The sequence below is a fragment of the Piliocolobus tephrosceles genome, chromosome 7 (assembly GCF_002776525.5).
Source record: "Piliocolobus tephrosceles isolate RC106 chromosome 7, ASM277652v3, whole genome shotgun sequence".
NCBI lineage: Eukaryota > Metazoa > Chordata > Mammalia > Primates > Cercopithecidae > Piliocolobus > Piliocolobus tephrosceles.
The window spans coordinates 16,887,756-16,906,187 of NC_045440.1; the positions used below are offsets into that span (position 1 = coordinate 16,887,756).

At 38.9% G+C, this 18,432-nt stretch overlaps 1 protein-coding gene and 1 long non-coding RNA gene across 3 annotated transcripts in view; one reads left to right on the plus strand and one right to left on the minus strand.

Annotated features, from left to right (window-relative positions):
- The window catches only part of PSD3 (pleckstrin and Sec7 domain containing 3), a 483,052-nt gene that overhangs the window by 188,560 nt on the left and 276,060 nt on the right, over positions 1-18,432 (minus strand). The window lies entirely within an intron of this gene.
- LOC111545660 lies at positions 4,478-17,960 on the plus strand. Its single transcript, XR_002732521.1, has 3 exons — positions 4,478-4,773; positions 13,686-13,891; positions 16,375-17,960. It is a non-coding gene; the product is annotated as an uncharacterized LOC111545660 (long non-coding RNA).

An 18,432-nucleotide genomic window follows, 5' to 3' on the forward strand; every position in this document is an offset into this window, starting at 1 on the left:
AATGAGGAGCCAATGAAAGACATGTTCCAGGTGTGTGAAACAAACAGCTGAGAGTGGGAATGAGCTTGGGGTATTCACACAGCAGCAAGATGGCCAGGGTGGCTGAAGCTTGGAGAGCGAGAGAGAAAATACTGAGAGATGAGGCAGGGAGGGTATTCAAGACCCAGATCAAGTCAGTCTTGCAAGCTTTGATAAGGAGTCTACATGTATTTTCCTAAGTGTAGAAGGATGTTATAGGATGAGGATTTAAGCAGAGAAATAATATAATCTGAGTAACCTTTTTAATAGACCATTCTAGTTCTTAAAACTGTTCTCCATGCTTGATTTACATCAGTGGCTTAAAAATGTACAATTTTAAAGTGACTTCATTTGACCTTGTATGAAGTAACTTTTTCAATAAAAAAGGACCTATAAGGTAATATTTCTCAGTCTATAACTCTGTCACAGATACAGCACCTGTGTAAGCACGATCATCTCTATCTTCTCTAAGACCAAGAGGAGTAGCCAAAGGCAGCAGGCGCAAGCCTGGACATCCACCTCTTGGGGCTCCAGGAAGATGTGGTCAATCAAGGGTAAGTATTTTTCTAAAAAAAGCAAAATTCAGACCTCTGGACTTACAAAAATTGAGATTCTTCCTAGTTAGAAACGAAAACGAAATTAGCTTCCAGCATCGAAATCAGCCTATTTTAAATAGTCTTCGTGTTAAAGGATTTTTTGTTTCCTACTCCAATATGCAACTCAAAACCAAAACATTTCAAACCCAAACACGAGAATGAAATAAAAATAAAATTAACCAAATTACGTTTACTCTATTTTTTCAAACAGTAAGCATTTTATACTAACATCCATTTGCAATGGGCCACTCTTTTAAGGAGTGGAACCACTTAAAAGAAAATGTCAATTTAAAAATTGTTCCAGAATGGGAGTGAGGAGTTCCCGCCTTAAGTACCTGCCTAGTTTAACAACTATTATGCTTCTGCCAAGAGCATTTATTACTGTTATGAGGTCACTCATTATAACTGTGGTCTGAATGTTCTAATTTGCTTTTCTTTTTACAATGTTAACGTTTCAAGTTTTTGAGCCCAGACATATTTTGCTCCAATTAAAAAAAAAAAAAAAAAAAAACCATGACGCAAAATTTCAGAAAGGGAATCAATTTTAAACAAATTTGCTACATTACGTATTTTACATGTTTGTATGTTAAATTTAATTTCTTTTACTTTCCAAATCAGCCACAATACTGGCTTTGATGAAGGGTCACGCTAAAACCACTTGAGTCAACTCCTGCCATTTTGACTCAGTCAGAAAGATAGAAAAGCAAAAGAAAATGTTTCCTTTGCCTTCTCTCCATACAGCCTGCCTTGTAATTCTTTTCACACATAAATCTGAATTCTTCATTTTCCTTGTATTTCACAAACTTTTGCCTGCTCTAGCTCCCTTACAAACATTAAATTCTCTGCGGTGAGACTTGGTAAATCGAAGAACACAAAAAATGCTCCATAGGATTAGACTAAATGCTGAAGCTGGCTCAGTGGGACTGGTGATGGCCAGCTTCCAAGGTGGCACCCAGCGGCCTGCCTCCGGGACTCATGTGCTTGTGTATTGCCTCCCACTTCTGTCCAAGGGTTTAACAGCGTTTCTTCAAGCGCATTTGGCAGAAAGGGGATTAGTTTCACCCTGCTCTAGTGAGCCCTTGATGCTTTGACTGTATCTGACCTCCTGGAGCAGCTGACACACCCCTACCCTGTCGCCATTTCCTAAAACAACACTCTCAACAAGGTTACCTTGTATGTAATAGTCTTTTACCCTCACAATCTTTTATTTTATTAATTCCTCCATTCATCTACATTCATCGAGAATCACAGCAATATTTACCTATTTTCCCATGTTATCCATTACATGCTCAAATTAACTTTACTTTTCCCCATAGGGAATTAGAAAAGAAGATTTGTAGCTTTAGCACATTACTGTGTTTGTGCTTTGGTTTCTGTTTGTTCTTGCAACGAAGTAGGCAGAGACAGGGATTACAAGAGGTTAGCTCATTTAGCTTCATAGACAGATACACAGGACTAGAAGGGAATATTTAAACACAGTTATCTCAGCTTTGGGAATACAGATGCATTTTTAAATACAGATTTGCTAAAACAAATGTTTAATACATTTTATAATCAGAAGAATATTAACAAAAAGTATCACATATATTCACGTATGAGCTATGCTTTTGAACGTAGTGCTCTCCTGAGACCCGAAATGTCATACCATCTGAAGAAAAACGCTAAAAACCTTTAGGAGATGACATATGGTACAAGAAAAACAGGAAATGATGACAGAAGAGAGTAGGAAGTCAAGGAAATTTTATAATTTAGAGATATAATGAGTTTGAAAGGGGTTTGGTGCAAAAAAACCCCACGTAAACTGAAATGGGAAAACCAGGTTTTACAAAAAGGAGGCAATGGGGAGAGCACAGTTCAGCACAAAGGCCAAGACAACGTGCAAAAAAAGACATCACAGACCTTCGGTCTCGACTGCTACAAGTATCTGTGAAGTTGTCAACCAGGTGATGTAGAGATCTTGTGGGAATAAAGGATTAAAGAATCTCAGTGATAACAGACTTATCCTAGATCAGGAGAATGAGGCTCAAAGGAAAGAGCTAAGACAGAGATCGAAAATTAGGTGATGTTAACTTCTGACAGTCTTGCAGCCTGCTTCAGAAGCACTCTGCTCTGTTTGGCCAATAAACGAGTGTCTAGAAGGTACCCTGGAAGACGGCTATGAGCAGACACCACTGAGATTGTCAAAGTGAAAAGTTTCCTGGGTACAATAATACAAAGTTCCTCTAAACAAGGCTGCATTTTCACTTCGACCTTTTAACTGAAATTTAAAAAAATCTGAAATTGAGTTTCTGGCTTGAACAAACTACTAAATCCAGATGTTTGCTTTATTCCATGTTTTAGAGAACTCCAGAGAAAAAGAATTTTCTCAAGGCACATACACAATCACGGCAGAAGCAAAAGACAGGTCAAGGGCATTATCTTTATTATGTGCTACTACTCATATTGCTTTAAAACAATATTCATATATGCATAAAACGGTAACAGAACAGATACTATAGAATCTCACTTGAACAAGACTTTAAAAATCATTTAGTCCAAATATTCATTTAGCTGAGCCCCTTCTTCAACATTCTAATTGTACAATTATGCTTGAACATTTGCAGGTCAAGGAACCCATTATTTCCTGAGATAGTATGATCTATCCGTGGACACCTGCAACTTTGAGAAAGCCTGACTTGCTTGTTCTAGTTTATTTTATTTTTAATCTTCAAGTTACCTAAATGTATTCTTCAGAGCTAGTTTCATTTTAACCAGAAAGCTCTGTAGGAATACAGCATGTATCTACATAGCAAAACTCTGTATATTTTGCTTTGTCAAAGATTTTCCAGATAATAGGTATTTTGTATATCATGATCTTTAAACACAAAGTATTAAAGAATACAAACCAGACCTCTTCTGTTCATAGTGATAAATGCATGATATTTCTCATGTCGAAACCCAAAAAAGTAAAGATACATAAGTTTTCTTGCCCTTAATGCCCCAAAATGTAAAACAGAATTCCATGGGCAGTTACGACTGCCCCATTCTGACCCAACTCATTAGGGACTGCTGCTATATCCAATGTATGGGAAACTCATATATGCAGAGAAAATCTGCAGAGATATTCCCTTACAAGTCGAGAAGTAGGTTGTAAAGCAAAAACAGAAAACAAAAAACCCTCAAAGCTCCTGCTTTGAATCCAAAATCGTAACCATATTTTGTTAAAATAGGCATTGAAGTACCGGGCACGTTCCAATCATTCCTAGCAACATGAACCACCAGATGTTTACTGGATTACACATTTTAGCACAATTGCATTCTCTGAGCCTCTTAAGGTGACTCTTTGGACTGACAACACATTTTAATAAAATATCTGAGAAAAGGGTATAATTTTAATAAGTAAAGGATGGGCAATGTAAGAAACAAGAGTTAAAAACAACAGCAGCAGCAAACCTCTATCCATACCCTCAGACTACCAGGAATTATACGTGTTTACAGCAATTCACAACTGGCAAGAGTCAGAAGATCTTAGGTGGGATATAAATACAAAATACATGCAAAATGACCAAAAAGTGAAATGAAAATTGGTTCTTAAAGAAGTGCATACTGAATATGCCAGTAAAATTAAAAGAAAAACCCAGTCTTTAGTACAAACCCCTCCTCCCTGCCTGGCCACCCCCACAGTGCTCTGCAGATGGCATACAACACCAGTCGCAGGAGCGAGCATGCACTTGCTCAATGCATTTTAAACACACACATAATGACAACAACCCAAGTCCTTAAGAAAATAAAATGAGGTTAAAGGGTCACATTCCAAAGCAGTGATTTATTATTTGTAGTGATGTCTTAAAGGTTTTATTTTTTCCTATTTGATATCACTCTCTCCCAAACCCCAGAATCTGAGGGCAAAAATAAGCCTATATTTAAAAAGACAAGATGAAGAAAAAGAAAAAATCTTCATATTGAGGAGAAAGCTTCATCCGTCAATGTGAACAAGGAGTTTAAATCACCAGCATTCCACTGGTTTTCTTGGGGAAAGACGTCTCTGCAGAAAAGCCCATAATGCACATCCCACTTAGAGCAAAGGCCCTTCTCACCCCAAGAGCCCTAGTGAATCATGTCACTGCCATCTGTCCCATTGGACGCCCCCTCAAAACTCACTTCTGGCTCGCAAAACAAGGTGTGTGCAATTTCTGGTACTGTCTTATCAAATACTGCTTTCTCTTTAAAGATTAACTCTCTTCTTTTATAAAAAGAAAACCTGCCAATGTTCCAATACAGGCTCCAAAGGGGTGGGGAAGGCACCTTGGGGTGCTATGTAAGACTCATTTTGAGACATGTGAACTACCTGTATCCCAAGGAACTAGGATCAAGTGCTTGAGCCACCCAAGACCAGGAACCGCTGTATTTATCCTTTTGTGTTTCTTTGAAGTTCTATAGCATAGCTGGGACCGGAAAAGCTTTAGAAGTTAAAAAGATTGACATTTACTGAAACAATAATGCAATGTCTCATTTTATACATGAGGAAGGTGATATTGTATAAGGTTAGGTGACATGCCCAAGGCTATGAAGCTGTGTAAGAGCAAGACGAGAGATGGGCCTGGGTCTTTGGACTCCTGCTCCAGGAACCACTCTGCATGAACAGATGATCATTCTGGAATATGTGTCCTATTAACACAGGGCAAGACAGAGGCATTTGCTAGTTTAACTGTTTACTAAATTGTTCCCTAGATGGACTCATCACACTTCTTTACCTAATAAAATACAGCCTGTAAAGAATCACAGTCAGTGTTTATTTAATGTGTTGATGTTCAAAATATGTTGCATTAAAAGACAGCTCTTTAAAAGGCCTACGAGTCACCCAATGGCTGCACACATATTGTTCCCACTGAAGGGACAACCATCTTTAAGTAGGTCACACATAGTGATGCCACATAATTTAAAGTGTGATGACTAACAACACATTTTAAAGCGGAAACCAATTTATTGTTACAATTTCTAAACTAGTGCAGACATACAGACTATGATTGTTGAGCCTTGTTTTTAACAGTAAAAATTGAATTTCAACTCCCCTTTCTCCCAGCTGCAGTATTGAACTTAAACGTCTACTAGATCAGTGGGTGGAAGATCAAAGAACATTTAAAACATTTTAACTTTACTACCCACAAGGATGTAGGAGTAATATGTCAGTGGGACTAAAATGTATGTGACAGAGTCTTAAGAGATTCCCTAACTCGACAAGAAGCTGGTTGTTCCCTTTTTTAAAGAAGCAACACTTACCCTTACCTTTGTTCAGTCTACTTTTTAGAGCTGGCAAATAGAATAAAAGAGTTAAACCAGAATCTAAAAATATCCATGTTCTTATATGTTCTGTTTCCAGAGCAGCTGAAAACACTAATCACAGCTGATAATCTGAGATTTCTCTTATCTGGCTGGCCTTGTAAAAGGCTTCCCTTCAAGTGAGTAACAGGTAATCCACACTAAGAATAAACTTAATCTTTAAAAACTAGAAAACATTAATTCTTTCTCTCCATTTCCTCCCCCTTCATTCCCACCCCAAGGAAGTACAGATGTGAATTAATGTATCTAAATATAATCACTAGAGAAAGATGTCAATCTCATTTCCAAGAGCATGAAGCCAAGTAGGAGGAGAAAGAAGAAGCAATAATGATGAGTGAGAAAACCGTACTGACCTTTTCAGCCTGGGATGTCCTGAGGCTGCCTCTGACCAGCACCCCCTTCTTACAACAGATCCTCCAAACTCGAATTTTCTGAACTCTTTCAGCACCCATTATGTGAACCCCACAATGGGCAACAATTACAGAATGATTATGTCCCTTGCTAGCTCTTTTACATGTTATCAGTTTTGCTCCCCTATTTAAACCATTAGAAGATGAAGATTCTTAACTCAGGCTTTTAAAATGTTTTTCATAATACTGGCATGCAAATGGATAAACAGGTGCTTGAGAAAACCCAAGACCAGGAACCGCTGTATTTATCCTTTTGTGTTTCTTTGAAGTTCTATAGCATAGCTGGGACCGGAAAAGCTTTAGAAGTTAAAAAGATTGACATTTACTGAAACAATAATGCAATGTCTCATTTTATACATGAGGAAGGTGATATTGTATAAGGTTAGGTGACAAGCAAACAAACAAACCATGCTCCACTGAATTAACACAGCAAAACTCATGCCTCTTAAGAGTGACCCACAATGTTTCCTCCACGGGCAGTGCATGAACCCAGGAGCACAGGAAAGACATGTGGCTGCAGGTGACACGTGTGTTGCAGCATCCTTGAAGAGGCCAGGTATAATGATCAATATTCCTGTTGTTGTTACTCATCTGCACAGAAAGCTAAGTGCCATAAGCAGTACTTAGGAATGAGCTGTCATGCAAATTCTGCCAATGCCTTTGTGCATATATGGATTTAATTTTTCTTTCATTTTTGCATTCATCATCCAGTGTACTTTCTCATTTTATAGAAAGTCATTAAAAAGATCTTCAGTAGCTATTTTAATATAATCTAAGTTAGTTCCATAGGCGTTTCTCTACTGAAGATCAATTAAATGCTTAGCACAGAGCGACATCCTGAAAGAAATACTAAAAGACATATGACAGAGTTCCCTTTCTATTTTGAGGGGGGAAAAAAACCCTGCTCCTTCTATATCTCCAATACCATCTCTCCTGAGGCCTTCTATACACTAATAGTTCAAAGAATATGTCGGTGGCACTACACTGTTTATAGAATAATGACATTTGTAAGTATAAACACAGCAAAGTACAGTAGCCTTTTTAAAATAAACAATCATATGAAAGCCAAGTACATACAAATAAATACATTATAATAACACATTTTTAATTCTGACATAAATTTCTAGAAGAGTTGATTCTCCCAGACACTGTCACTGAAAAATCATTTGTTGATTTTAAATCTCTCATGTTTCCTGAGGCAGAAATTAATTTAATGTGATTGGCAACTTCCGTATCTATACACATCAGAAGACCTAAGGAAGCTTCCTGAAGCCACAGCAGTGAAACACTATCACAGCCATATGACCTCAAGTAAAGATCCGTCAACTTACAAGCCTACAGTTATAGAGGAAATTATTCTTTTGAGGGTTAATGATGATAGACATAAGAAGAATGAAAGTACTAAAAAGAAGAAGAAAATATGAGCCTAGAGTCTGGGTTCTTTATAAGCAGGTAGGGGTGGAAGAATCATGTGGAGAGAGATCTCAGCATCAGGACGAGCAGGGGGGTAATGCCTGTCACCAAAGCTATTACAGCAGTCTGTAAATGGAAGAAGAAAAATGAGGCAAAATCATATTGGGCAGCCAAAAAAATAGCAGTAATATTAAAGCCAGAAATCTCTTTAGAGTTCTGTTGGGCCACGTGTGGTGGTTCATGCTTGTAATCCCAGCATTTTGGTAGGTCAAGGCAGAAGCATCTCTCGAGGCCAGGAGTTCAAGGTCAGCCTGAGCAACATAGCGAGAATCCCATCTCAACAAAAAACAAAACATGAGCTGTGCCGTGGTGTGCACCTGTAATCCCAGCTACTTAAGAGGCTGAGGCAGGAGGATCACTTGAGCCCAGAGGCTGAGGCTGCAGTGAGTTATGATCACTCCATTGTACTCTAGCCTGGGTGACAGAGTAAGACTCTGTCTCTAAAAAATTAAAAAATAAAAAAAACAAAATAATTATTTCTGCTGGTGGGGGATGTGTAGAGAGTCAATGTGGGCACGTAATTCCTCATTCGGGAAAGATAAATGGGCTTAACAAATGAGCTTATTAATAAATGAAGAAATAAATGAAGGTCTGAATAAAAGCAGCAAGGAGATAACATATAACTAACTAACAGCCTGCGTCCCTGGATATAAGGAGAAATACGTGAACAAAGAACAATTGTAACAACTAGATGGGAACACTGGGAGAGGTGGAATGGGCCGATGGGCTTAGGCAAAATTATTGGTTCAGAAAAGAAAGAAAAAGAAAACTCACGTAAAAGGATTTTAAGGACAAAGTGAACAGAATTCTCCCATGCTGGGAATCATTGAGCAAATCTAATTTCCTAGTTCTTTTCTGCCAAATAATCTTCCATTAAAGTTTTCAGTGCAGCAAACGGGTTCTATGTACTGGGGCTCCCCATCATATTTCCTATGTAACCCATGCCTGGAGTAAGTCTCCACTCCAGTCCACCCAAATTCTATCCATCCTTTAGGTCTAACTCAACCCAAGCCCCCAAGAACTCTTTTTTTCTTTAGGAAACTTAGAAAACAGTAATCTTTCTCTTTTTTTGCCATCAGCTTTGGGAAGAGGGCTACAGACAGACAAGGGACAGAAATATCTAAGGGATCAGATATTCAGAGAAGCGAATATTATAGATTTCCTTGGTTGGGGTCAGAAGAAAGATGAAAAACAAACTATTCCAATCCCACTTTGTCCTCAAGGGGAGAAATCCATTATACTTCCTTCAAGCAGGCTAGCTTCTGATTTCTGGAATCACTGGTAACAATGGGCTTGGCATTCTTTTCTACTACCCTCCCAGCTCGTTCCGCTCTCCCCTCCTTTGAGAGACGGGGACATCTAGAATGGAGTCAGTACATGTCCCAAAGTAAAGGACAGCCAGGGAGAGGAAGAAGACCCAATGAGAGGAAGTTTTATTTTTCCTTTTTATTTTATTATTATTTTTAATGAATTCCTCCAGCATGAAACCTGTAAGATGAACAGGTATCATCTCCTAGGTTACTGGCCAAGAACACACTGCCACAATACCGAAGAAGATATAATGTGGAGACTCTAGGCAACTCCCAAAGAAACAAGTTATAAAAGAGAGGGGAAGCAAAATTAGTGGCACCAATGGCAATGACGCAAAGAAAAAGAAAAAGGAAAGAAATGCCAAGCTGTAGCCAGGCAATGCAATGTAAAACCATTGCTTCATGTCCCGCCCACTTCCACACCCACTGAGAGTGCTGTTCTTGAGGACTAGAAAACAGCTTGAGGTAACAACAGAAGAATCAATGCCAAGCCAGGCTTATCTCTGAGCCAAGGCACTAACCTCACAGTTCATGGACGTTACTGAAAGAAGACAAACACAACAGGAGAAGCAGAATGCGGTTCTCTCCTGCCTTGTCCACCACTTCCCTAGACCCAGAAAGGCACTCCTGTGCCAAAGCGGTTTAAAAATCATATGAATCACTGGCCTCTGTTTCTTTTATGCATTTGTTGTAGACCAGCCTACACTGACATCGATGAGCTAGTGAGATATTGCCAAGTAATAAGCAGCCAGAGACATTAAGTTACTGAACTTTAATGAAATGACAGCTTAGAATTTAAAGACAAAGAAATGTCTTTTACCGTCTTCCACATACAGAAAAGGAACATAACTGCTTAAAAGAACCACTGTAATTCCCCAATATGCTCTTGTAACCTTATTTTAATAACAACTGCTGTATAGCTGATTATAATCATTATGTTATGATATCAAAGCCTAGATATAAAGATTTAAATAAACTACAGGATTATCTGCTACCTAGAACTAGGCCCAAATCGCCATCCATTCCCATGACTTTAATTCATGCTCATGGCAAAAGATTTCCCAACAATTCTCTCTTCTCATCTTAGCATCCATTAGGACATGAACTCGATGTCTGCTCTGTTGCATCTTTAAAACCCCTGGAGCATGCTTAATAGGTATCAATTGAACGAACCTAGGTCTAATGAAATCTCAGATTCAGTTTATGCAAAATACCTTCATTCCAACTAAACCACAACTACTGTCTTAATGTTCTAACCGTACTTCTGGGCTCTAACTTTAGATAGTCTTAACTCATCTCCGTCCTTTATTTCCACTATCCAGACAGTCCACCATCTAGGACATTTTCTTTAGAAAATAAATCGCTAGGCTGGGTGCGGTGGCTCATGCCTGTAATCCCAGCACTTTAGGAGGCTGAGGTGGGAGGATGACCTGAAATCAGGAGTTCTAGACCAGCCTGGTCAACATGACAAAACCCCATCTCTACTAAAAATATAAAAATCATCTAGTCAGACCAGGTGCGGTGGCTCACGCCTGTAAACCCAGAACTCTGGGAGGCCGAAGCGGGTGAACCATGAGGTCAGGAATTCAAGACTAGCTTGGCCAACATGGTGAAACCCCGTCTCTACTAAAAATACAAAAAAATTAGCTGGGTATAGTGGCAGGCACCTGTAATTCTAGCTACTCTAGAGGCACAGGCAGGAGAATTGACTGAACTTGGGAGGTGGAGGGTGCAGTGAGCTGAGATCGCACCACTGCACTCCAGCCCAGGAAACAGTATGAGACTCTGCCTCAAAAAAAAAAAAAAAAATTAGCCAGGCAAGGTGGCGGTTGCCTGTAATCCCAGCTACTTGGGAGGCTGAGGCAGGGAGAATTCCTTGAGCCTGGAAGGTGGAGGTTGCAGTGAGCCACGATGGTGCCAGTGCACTGCAGCCTGGGTGACAGAGCAAGACTCCATCTCAATCAATCAATAGCTAAATTTAAAAAAAAAAAAAAAATCCAAACACACACACACACACACACACACACACACACACACCCTTCTTATTCATCTTTACCTCTCTGCCACAACCCTACTCCACTATTCCAGGCTGGCTATCATTACCCATATTTTGGCAGTCCTGTCTAAGCTGGCCTTTTTACTTTCAGTGTCTGTATACCAGTTACAGACTAAAAGTCTCTTTTGCTCAGAAGTTATTTATACTTTCCCATTACCCACCTACTCTCCCAAGTAAAATTATGCTCTTAAGGAAAACCATTCAAAGTCCAAGTTTGTAACATATCCCACCCATCAAATTGGCCTCCTCATTGCCCTACTAGTCTACTAAGCTACTTTCTAGACTTATATTTAACCCATTTTTATCCATTTAGTCCATTAGAACGCACATTCCATGAGGGCAGGATTTTTCACTGTTCTATCTTTACCACCTAGATTAATGCCTGAAGCATACTGGACCCTTCAATATTTGCTGAATGAATGAATGATTTTAAGAAAAAGAGAAAAAAAAAAAAACAGAGAAAGGGAAGTAGAAGACAGCGTGTTAAACTTCACAAAGGAGTTTATCATTATAGGTTCAGGTCAAGTCCCACTTCCACTCATCACTTCAACCTTCACTGATTTCTCTCTTCTCTGCTTTTCCACGGAATTTCTGCACCATACAAGTGAGCACTGAAATACTCACTGCAAGATTTCAGTGAAGAGTTGAGAAGCTCCTATCTACTGAACTCTGCCCAACAGATCTGGTCTATGCCTTCTCCACACTTACAGTCTCATAGAAACATTCAACAAAGTCAATTAAAAACCAATTACCACAGGTGCGCATAGAAAGAACACTTAATTTGGACTTTGACCACAGGGAAGTCTTCTCAGAGGAAGGGACAGCTAATGGAAGACTTGAAGGGTGAGTATGAGTTAGCCAGACAAAAAGGAGGGAGGAGTGTTTTAGGCAGAGGAAACAGCATGGATGGAGACTTAGACGCAAGAGAGAGTGTTTAGGAAAAGTGTTTGGGAATTGAAGGAAGTTCAGTGGTGCTGGAGTACATGGGCAGGAAAGAGCCAAAGCTGCTGGGGTTGGCAAGGACCAGACTTCGAAGGGCCAAGCAGTCACCTTGAGTTATGAAGCATGAGCTAAAAATGTGAATTATGTGAAGTCATGCGTACGTTAATTAGCTTGATTTAGCCATTCCAAAATGTATACAGATTTCAAAACATGTTGTACATGATAAATATAATCTTTATATGTCAATTAAAACTTTTTTTTGAAAAAAACGCTATGAAAATGAATATGAAAGGGAAGCTGGGAAGGGGAAGGGGACAGAGAAGGGGTGGAAGCCTCACATGTCAGTTCTGCTTCTCAGTTATTCTGGATGATTTTTTGTAAGAAAAGCAGAGACCTGGTTTCAGGCTTTCTCTGTATCTCAAAATGTTCCAAAAATGTGGTATTCACAAGAAAACCTGTAGATTTGAAAACTTTCATTCTTCCTGCACCTTTCCCAAAGAAAAAGAATAGCTGTAAAATTTAACAACTAACAGAGACTAATAAGCCATTTTAAACGCTGGAGACTTCATCAACTCTAAGAACCTTATGTCCCTTTCAATTTTCTTCCCTTTGAGACTCTGAACTAGTTAGCAGAGATTTCTGAACCAGACGTCCCCCACAATCCACAATCCTATAAATTCTCCTAATTATGCATTCTGTAAAAGCTTAAGCAATGAGCTAAGGAAACAGCTCTAAGTGGTTCTGATTTCAATTTCCCTCTTGCATCAGATTAATGGACTCCTTTAATCCACGGCAGGGTCTAACATTAGTCCATACTCAGTAACAACTTCTAGTCCAATGTGGGACCTTGTGTAAGGCTGTCTTACTCAAAATTATTTCAAGATGAAGAGGGTTGTATCTAGACTTAGGCAGTTCTCCTAAGAACATGCCACCACATTAAATGAAAGTAGCGTACAACAACTATGTAAAGAATAAACAAAGATCAAAGCTCCTAAGACAAAAAAAGGGTGAAGGTTGCTATGTTAGGTATAGATTTTAACTGGATAATGTTTAGTAATTGCACATCAAGGAAAGACACCCAACATCTGTCTCATGTATTACCTTCAAAAACTCTTCTTTCTCTAAATAGCTTGCAGTCTCTCTGGGTCATGAATGAAATGAGGCCACTATGAGAAATTACAAATGCCATTCTGGGGGAAAATCCTTCACATCCCTATCTCGAACCTACTACACAGGAGAAGGAAATAAATCCTCATGCCAAACCTTCCACTGAGGAAACTACCAATTCGATTTCTCTTAGCAATGTTGCTACAACGCACTAAACAGTTCCACCCAGTAAAAACTCTTATTTATCACATTCATTTATTTCCACTTTAATTAGAATAGCAAAGCCTGCATTCCATAGAGACTGGAAAAGCAAGCATCATAAAGCAAAAAAAGCTTCCCCATTTTTGAAACAGGAATATCATACAGGATACTGGCTACTGACTTTCAAAAATAAGAAATATGCTGAAGTATTGCCTTTTTCTAATGACAAGTAGTATGCTGTGTTTCTCCCAAGGCACCACTTCTTTTGAGATATTTTGAATACGGAATGTTTCCTTGGGACAGCTCGAACAAAAAATCCGCATTTATTCCACAACCACACAACAATAAAATGAGGACCTGACCTTCTAGGTATGAAGGTACCATCATGGCACAATCATCAGCATTGCCACCAATTCTCATCTGCTAACATATAAAATCTCTTTCTCCAGCTGACAAGCGGTACTGTCCAATATAAACAAACATATACACCCCACGTTATAACTAAAATATGATCTAGCTTTGACCTGTCATTGGGAAATACAAAAACCCTTTTATAAATATTAACGAGATGATCATGCATTATAGCTGAACTAGCAATTTGATCTTTAACAAAGTCGACCCTCAATACCTCTGAGGAAAGATAAGAAAAGATACACAATATCCATTGTGACATTCACTGGCCTTTCATCCACTCAAAAAGCATTTATTGATCACTTTCTGTGTGCCAGATACCGTACCCTGTACAATGTTTATCCATATTTTTGGCTTCTATCCATTAAAATACCAGTAGCACCTAATTGCCTCAGCTGTAACAACCAAATACATCTCCAAACATTGCCGGATGTCCCTTGGGAAGCATTGTCTTAGAGTTTAAGATTCTGTAGTCACTGTTTTTCAAAAATTTAAGATATAACTGAAAGACAAGATGTGTGTACTTGAAATGCATGAAAACACTGAACAAATAAATAGCCTGTAATAACATTTTAGGGTTGGCAAGATGGCTACAAAAAAAAAAAAAAAAAAAATTCATATGTACCTAGCTCAGTTCGAAAATAATGTTTATTTTTAAATAAAACTTTAAAAAGATAATTTCTTTCTAGAAGCCATTCCAATCTGTCCTGTCTAGAAAATCCACCCCTTTACCTCCCCCACAAAAAAGCACTCTTCACCAGCCTGGCCAACATGGTGAAACCCTGTCTCTAATAAAAATACAAAAATTATCTGGGCATGGGGGCGGGCACTTGAAATCCCAGCTACTCAGGAGGCTGAAGCAGGAGAATCGCTTGAACCTGGAAAGTGGAGGTTGCAGTGAGCTGAGATGGCACCATTGCACTTCTGCCTGGGTTGGAAGAGCAAAACTGTCTCAAACAAAAAACCAAAAAACAACAACAACAAAAATTCTTCATCACAAAGCAAAACATTTATTCTGACTATGGACTAATGAACGCAGAGTCAGTGTTAATAAATCAAGACTGGAAGGATGGAAACAGCAAACAAATCATTAAGGTGAGATGGGACCATTCTGCCAATTAAGAAAGGCAACTTAGATTCTCTATACCCTTCCTCTTTTATCTATTTGATACTTAAAATTTACTGCCCTGTATCAAACATGATCTCAGTAATTCTTTTTTAATCAACTGTGTAGGACAGTTTGAGGAAAGGAATTGCTAGGCAGAAAGACAACAGGAGATACAATAAATCTTTAAAGTACAAAAAACTGACAACAAAATGAGAAAAATACTGCCTCGTGTGCTCAAAGGAAATTGCTTATAGAAACTGAAACCAGGACTCAGAACAGTCATGCGTTCTACGCAGGAAATTAAAAGTTGTACTTTTAAAAAGGGTTTCAGATCCTTTCAGAAAATCAAAAATAAAACTAGGTAACTACCTTCTAGGTTTTCCTGGGACCACTTGCCATTTCAACAGAAGATATACATTGCAAACTCTCCTTGAATAGTCTGGGTCTTTGCTTTTAAATAAAAATGTTTAACCTAGATCCTTCTGCTTTGTTTTCTGCCCATCAGTGAGTAAGATGCACAGCTATTCGAGGAGTCTGAGAGGTTGGTATGGTTTAATCAGTAGTAGGAAATATTCTTTAGGGAAAATAAGCCATCTTTTTTTCCACTGTTTTTCTTTTGAGAGAGAGAAGTAATTTTCTGTCTCTCATGTATAAGAAATTGGTATCACTGTGCCGCCCAGACAAATGTTCCCCCTAGGAGCATTTCAGGAGAGTCACCTGCTCCAAGTGAGGACAAATATAAAGCTGGTAAACCACTCCCCTCACCCCCCCCCCCCAAAAAAAACCCCAGTAACTACAAAGCAAGAAAAAGCGACTAAAGAATGCCTAACGAATTTGTACTAAAACAAAATACTGATTGTAGATGGACATATGGAGTCACAGAACTATCTGGATACACAGTAAACAGTTATGAGAAAAGAAGGAAGATTCGGAAGCTACAAATCCTGTCTCAGTAATTTATTGCTCTGTAACAAGCTACCCCAAAAGTGAGGGGTTTTAAATCATCGCAATTTCATTTGCTAGAGATTCTGCACATGTGCAGTTTAGGGCAGAACTCAGAGGATGTCTCAGCCCCATGTGCTACTGGCCGAGCTGACCTGGGGCTGGAGGATCCAAGATGCCCCAGTCCAGTGTATGAGCATGGTGCCAGCTGCAAGCCGGAGCGCCTTGATGCTCCTCTACGTGGCTTCTCTCTCCAGCAGGATATCTTGAGCTTCCTTCCATACATGGTGGCTCTGAAACTGCCAGGCCTCTTAAGGCCTGCAGTTAGAACAGCACCACTTCTGCCACATTCTGTCACACAAGCCAGCCCAGACTTCAGGGGGAGGGGAAACAGATTCTACACTCCCGATGAATGGAACAACATATTCATACAGGGATGGAAGAACTACAAGTGGTAATTTCTTTCTTTCTTTTTTTTCAGTTATTCTAACACAAACCCCACTGTTGTGAACTACGGTAATATAAAATGAAATTAGGAAGAAGAAAAGATGACCAGGACTAACTGCCTTTCCTATACACGCCCCCTCCCCATCACCACCATCTTCTGCCTGTGATTCTTCAACCAACGAAGGAGAGAAAAGAGAGAACAGAATGACAGGTGCAATGCAGACTATAGAATCATAGATAGCAACCTTGGTTACAACATCTTATTAGGGTTCTTTAAAAACACAGCAAGAGAACAAACGAATGAGAACCTAGAACCAACACTTACCTACTGCTTTTTCTTACTAATTTTGGCTCAATGTATGTTTTACACAAAAAGAAATGCTATGAGGATTTGGTACCAGGTAAAAAATACATAAATTGTTGGGGAAAAAAAGAAAAGCTCTTTTTAAAAAAATGGGAGGTTCTACTTTTTAGGGTCATAATTGTATAGGTTCAGTGTTTCTAGCGTATCTTTCTGGAAGAAACACTAGAACAGCCACAGGTGAAAAAGAAAACTGATAAATGGAGGTAGTAATAGAGTAGATCCTGTGGACACACAGCATCCTTTTTCTTGCACTACAGTGCAGTGCTGCAGAAGGCCATCCCCCTCTTGAAATCCTGACTCTTTGGGAATAGAAAATAGTGGTATTACTCATGCATGACCTTTGCCAAAAAGTGGCTAGCAGATGGGTTTACACAGCAAAGAGGAGATGTGATGAGATTATTCTGAGTCCCCACGAAACTACCCCAGTTGAGCCTGGACAAGAATTTCACTGGATAAGAGGCTTTTTACTTTCACAGAACGTAGACAAATGTGCCATGTCACAATGGCTTCCACTCATGTCCTGGTTTATCATCATTTCTCCCTCTACTCCTAAACAGAAACCAAAAAAAAAAAAAAAAAAAAGGCAATTATCTTTCTTCCAGCTACAGATGTTAATCCTCAACTAAGTTTTAATAACATCCCATGCTGGCAGTGTGTGCAATGTAGTAGAAAGGCTTTGAAGCCTGCAAATCATTTAGGACCAAAAGGAGGAAATCCAAGTCCAATTATGGGAAAATGAAAAAATGAAAAAGAGCAGAAAAGCCCTTCAAATCAGACCACACAGAAGGCCAAAACCACAGATGAAAGGAACTGAGAGGCTGTGGGTTTTGCTGCCTTTTAAATATACACCCCTAGGCAAAGGCAGCCCTTATTTAACACATCCGCAGGTATTAAAGTCTATAACATATAAGGTGTTAGAAAAATAATTTCAGTGACTTACTTATTAAGTCTGGATGATTCTTAATATTGACAAACATTGGTCCCCACGTAAAAGACAAAAGTAGAAAATATCACTAAACTTGGAGGCAGAAATCAGACTTAAATTCTGTCTCTATGTATAGCCTTTGGAAAATTACTTTTTGTTTCAAAGCCCAAGTTTCTTTATCTATAAAAATATGGATAAAAATACCTTCATTCAAAGAGTTGTACTATAACTTTTCAATGAAATTTGTTTATACGTCTGAAAAACAGTATCTAATAAATGTAAACTGTGTATGATTCTGATCTTTAATACAGATTAAGAATCCTAAGTAAAAGTCCTTTTTCTTTTTTTAAATCATGGAAAAGACACAAAATTTGTTGTCAGAAGATGACGGTTCTAGGTCACATTTTGTTCCTCCTGGCAAGATGATCTTGGTTAAGTCTTTTCTCTTCCCAAGTCCTAAGTTCTTCATTTCATTTATTTGCTTGCAAACCTGAGTATCGTTTGGGGCACTGACAGTAAACGTGGCAAATGGCAAATAAAGTCCTTGCCCTTATGGAACTTAGTAACTCATGGGGAGACCTAAAAGCAACAAATATAGTGTTGGCTAGTGTGTTCTATATCATGAGGTGACTGGGTTAGAGTATCTTCAAGACCCTCTCCAGGTTTAAGCCTGTGAACCCAGAACTGTATGTGTAAAAGTCAACAAAAAGAAGGAAGATCACAGTTTCTCATTCTGATGTTTTGTAAGGTGTTAAATCATTCTTTCTCAAGCTGAAATCAAAAGCTTCCAGAGTACAGCAATG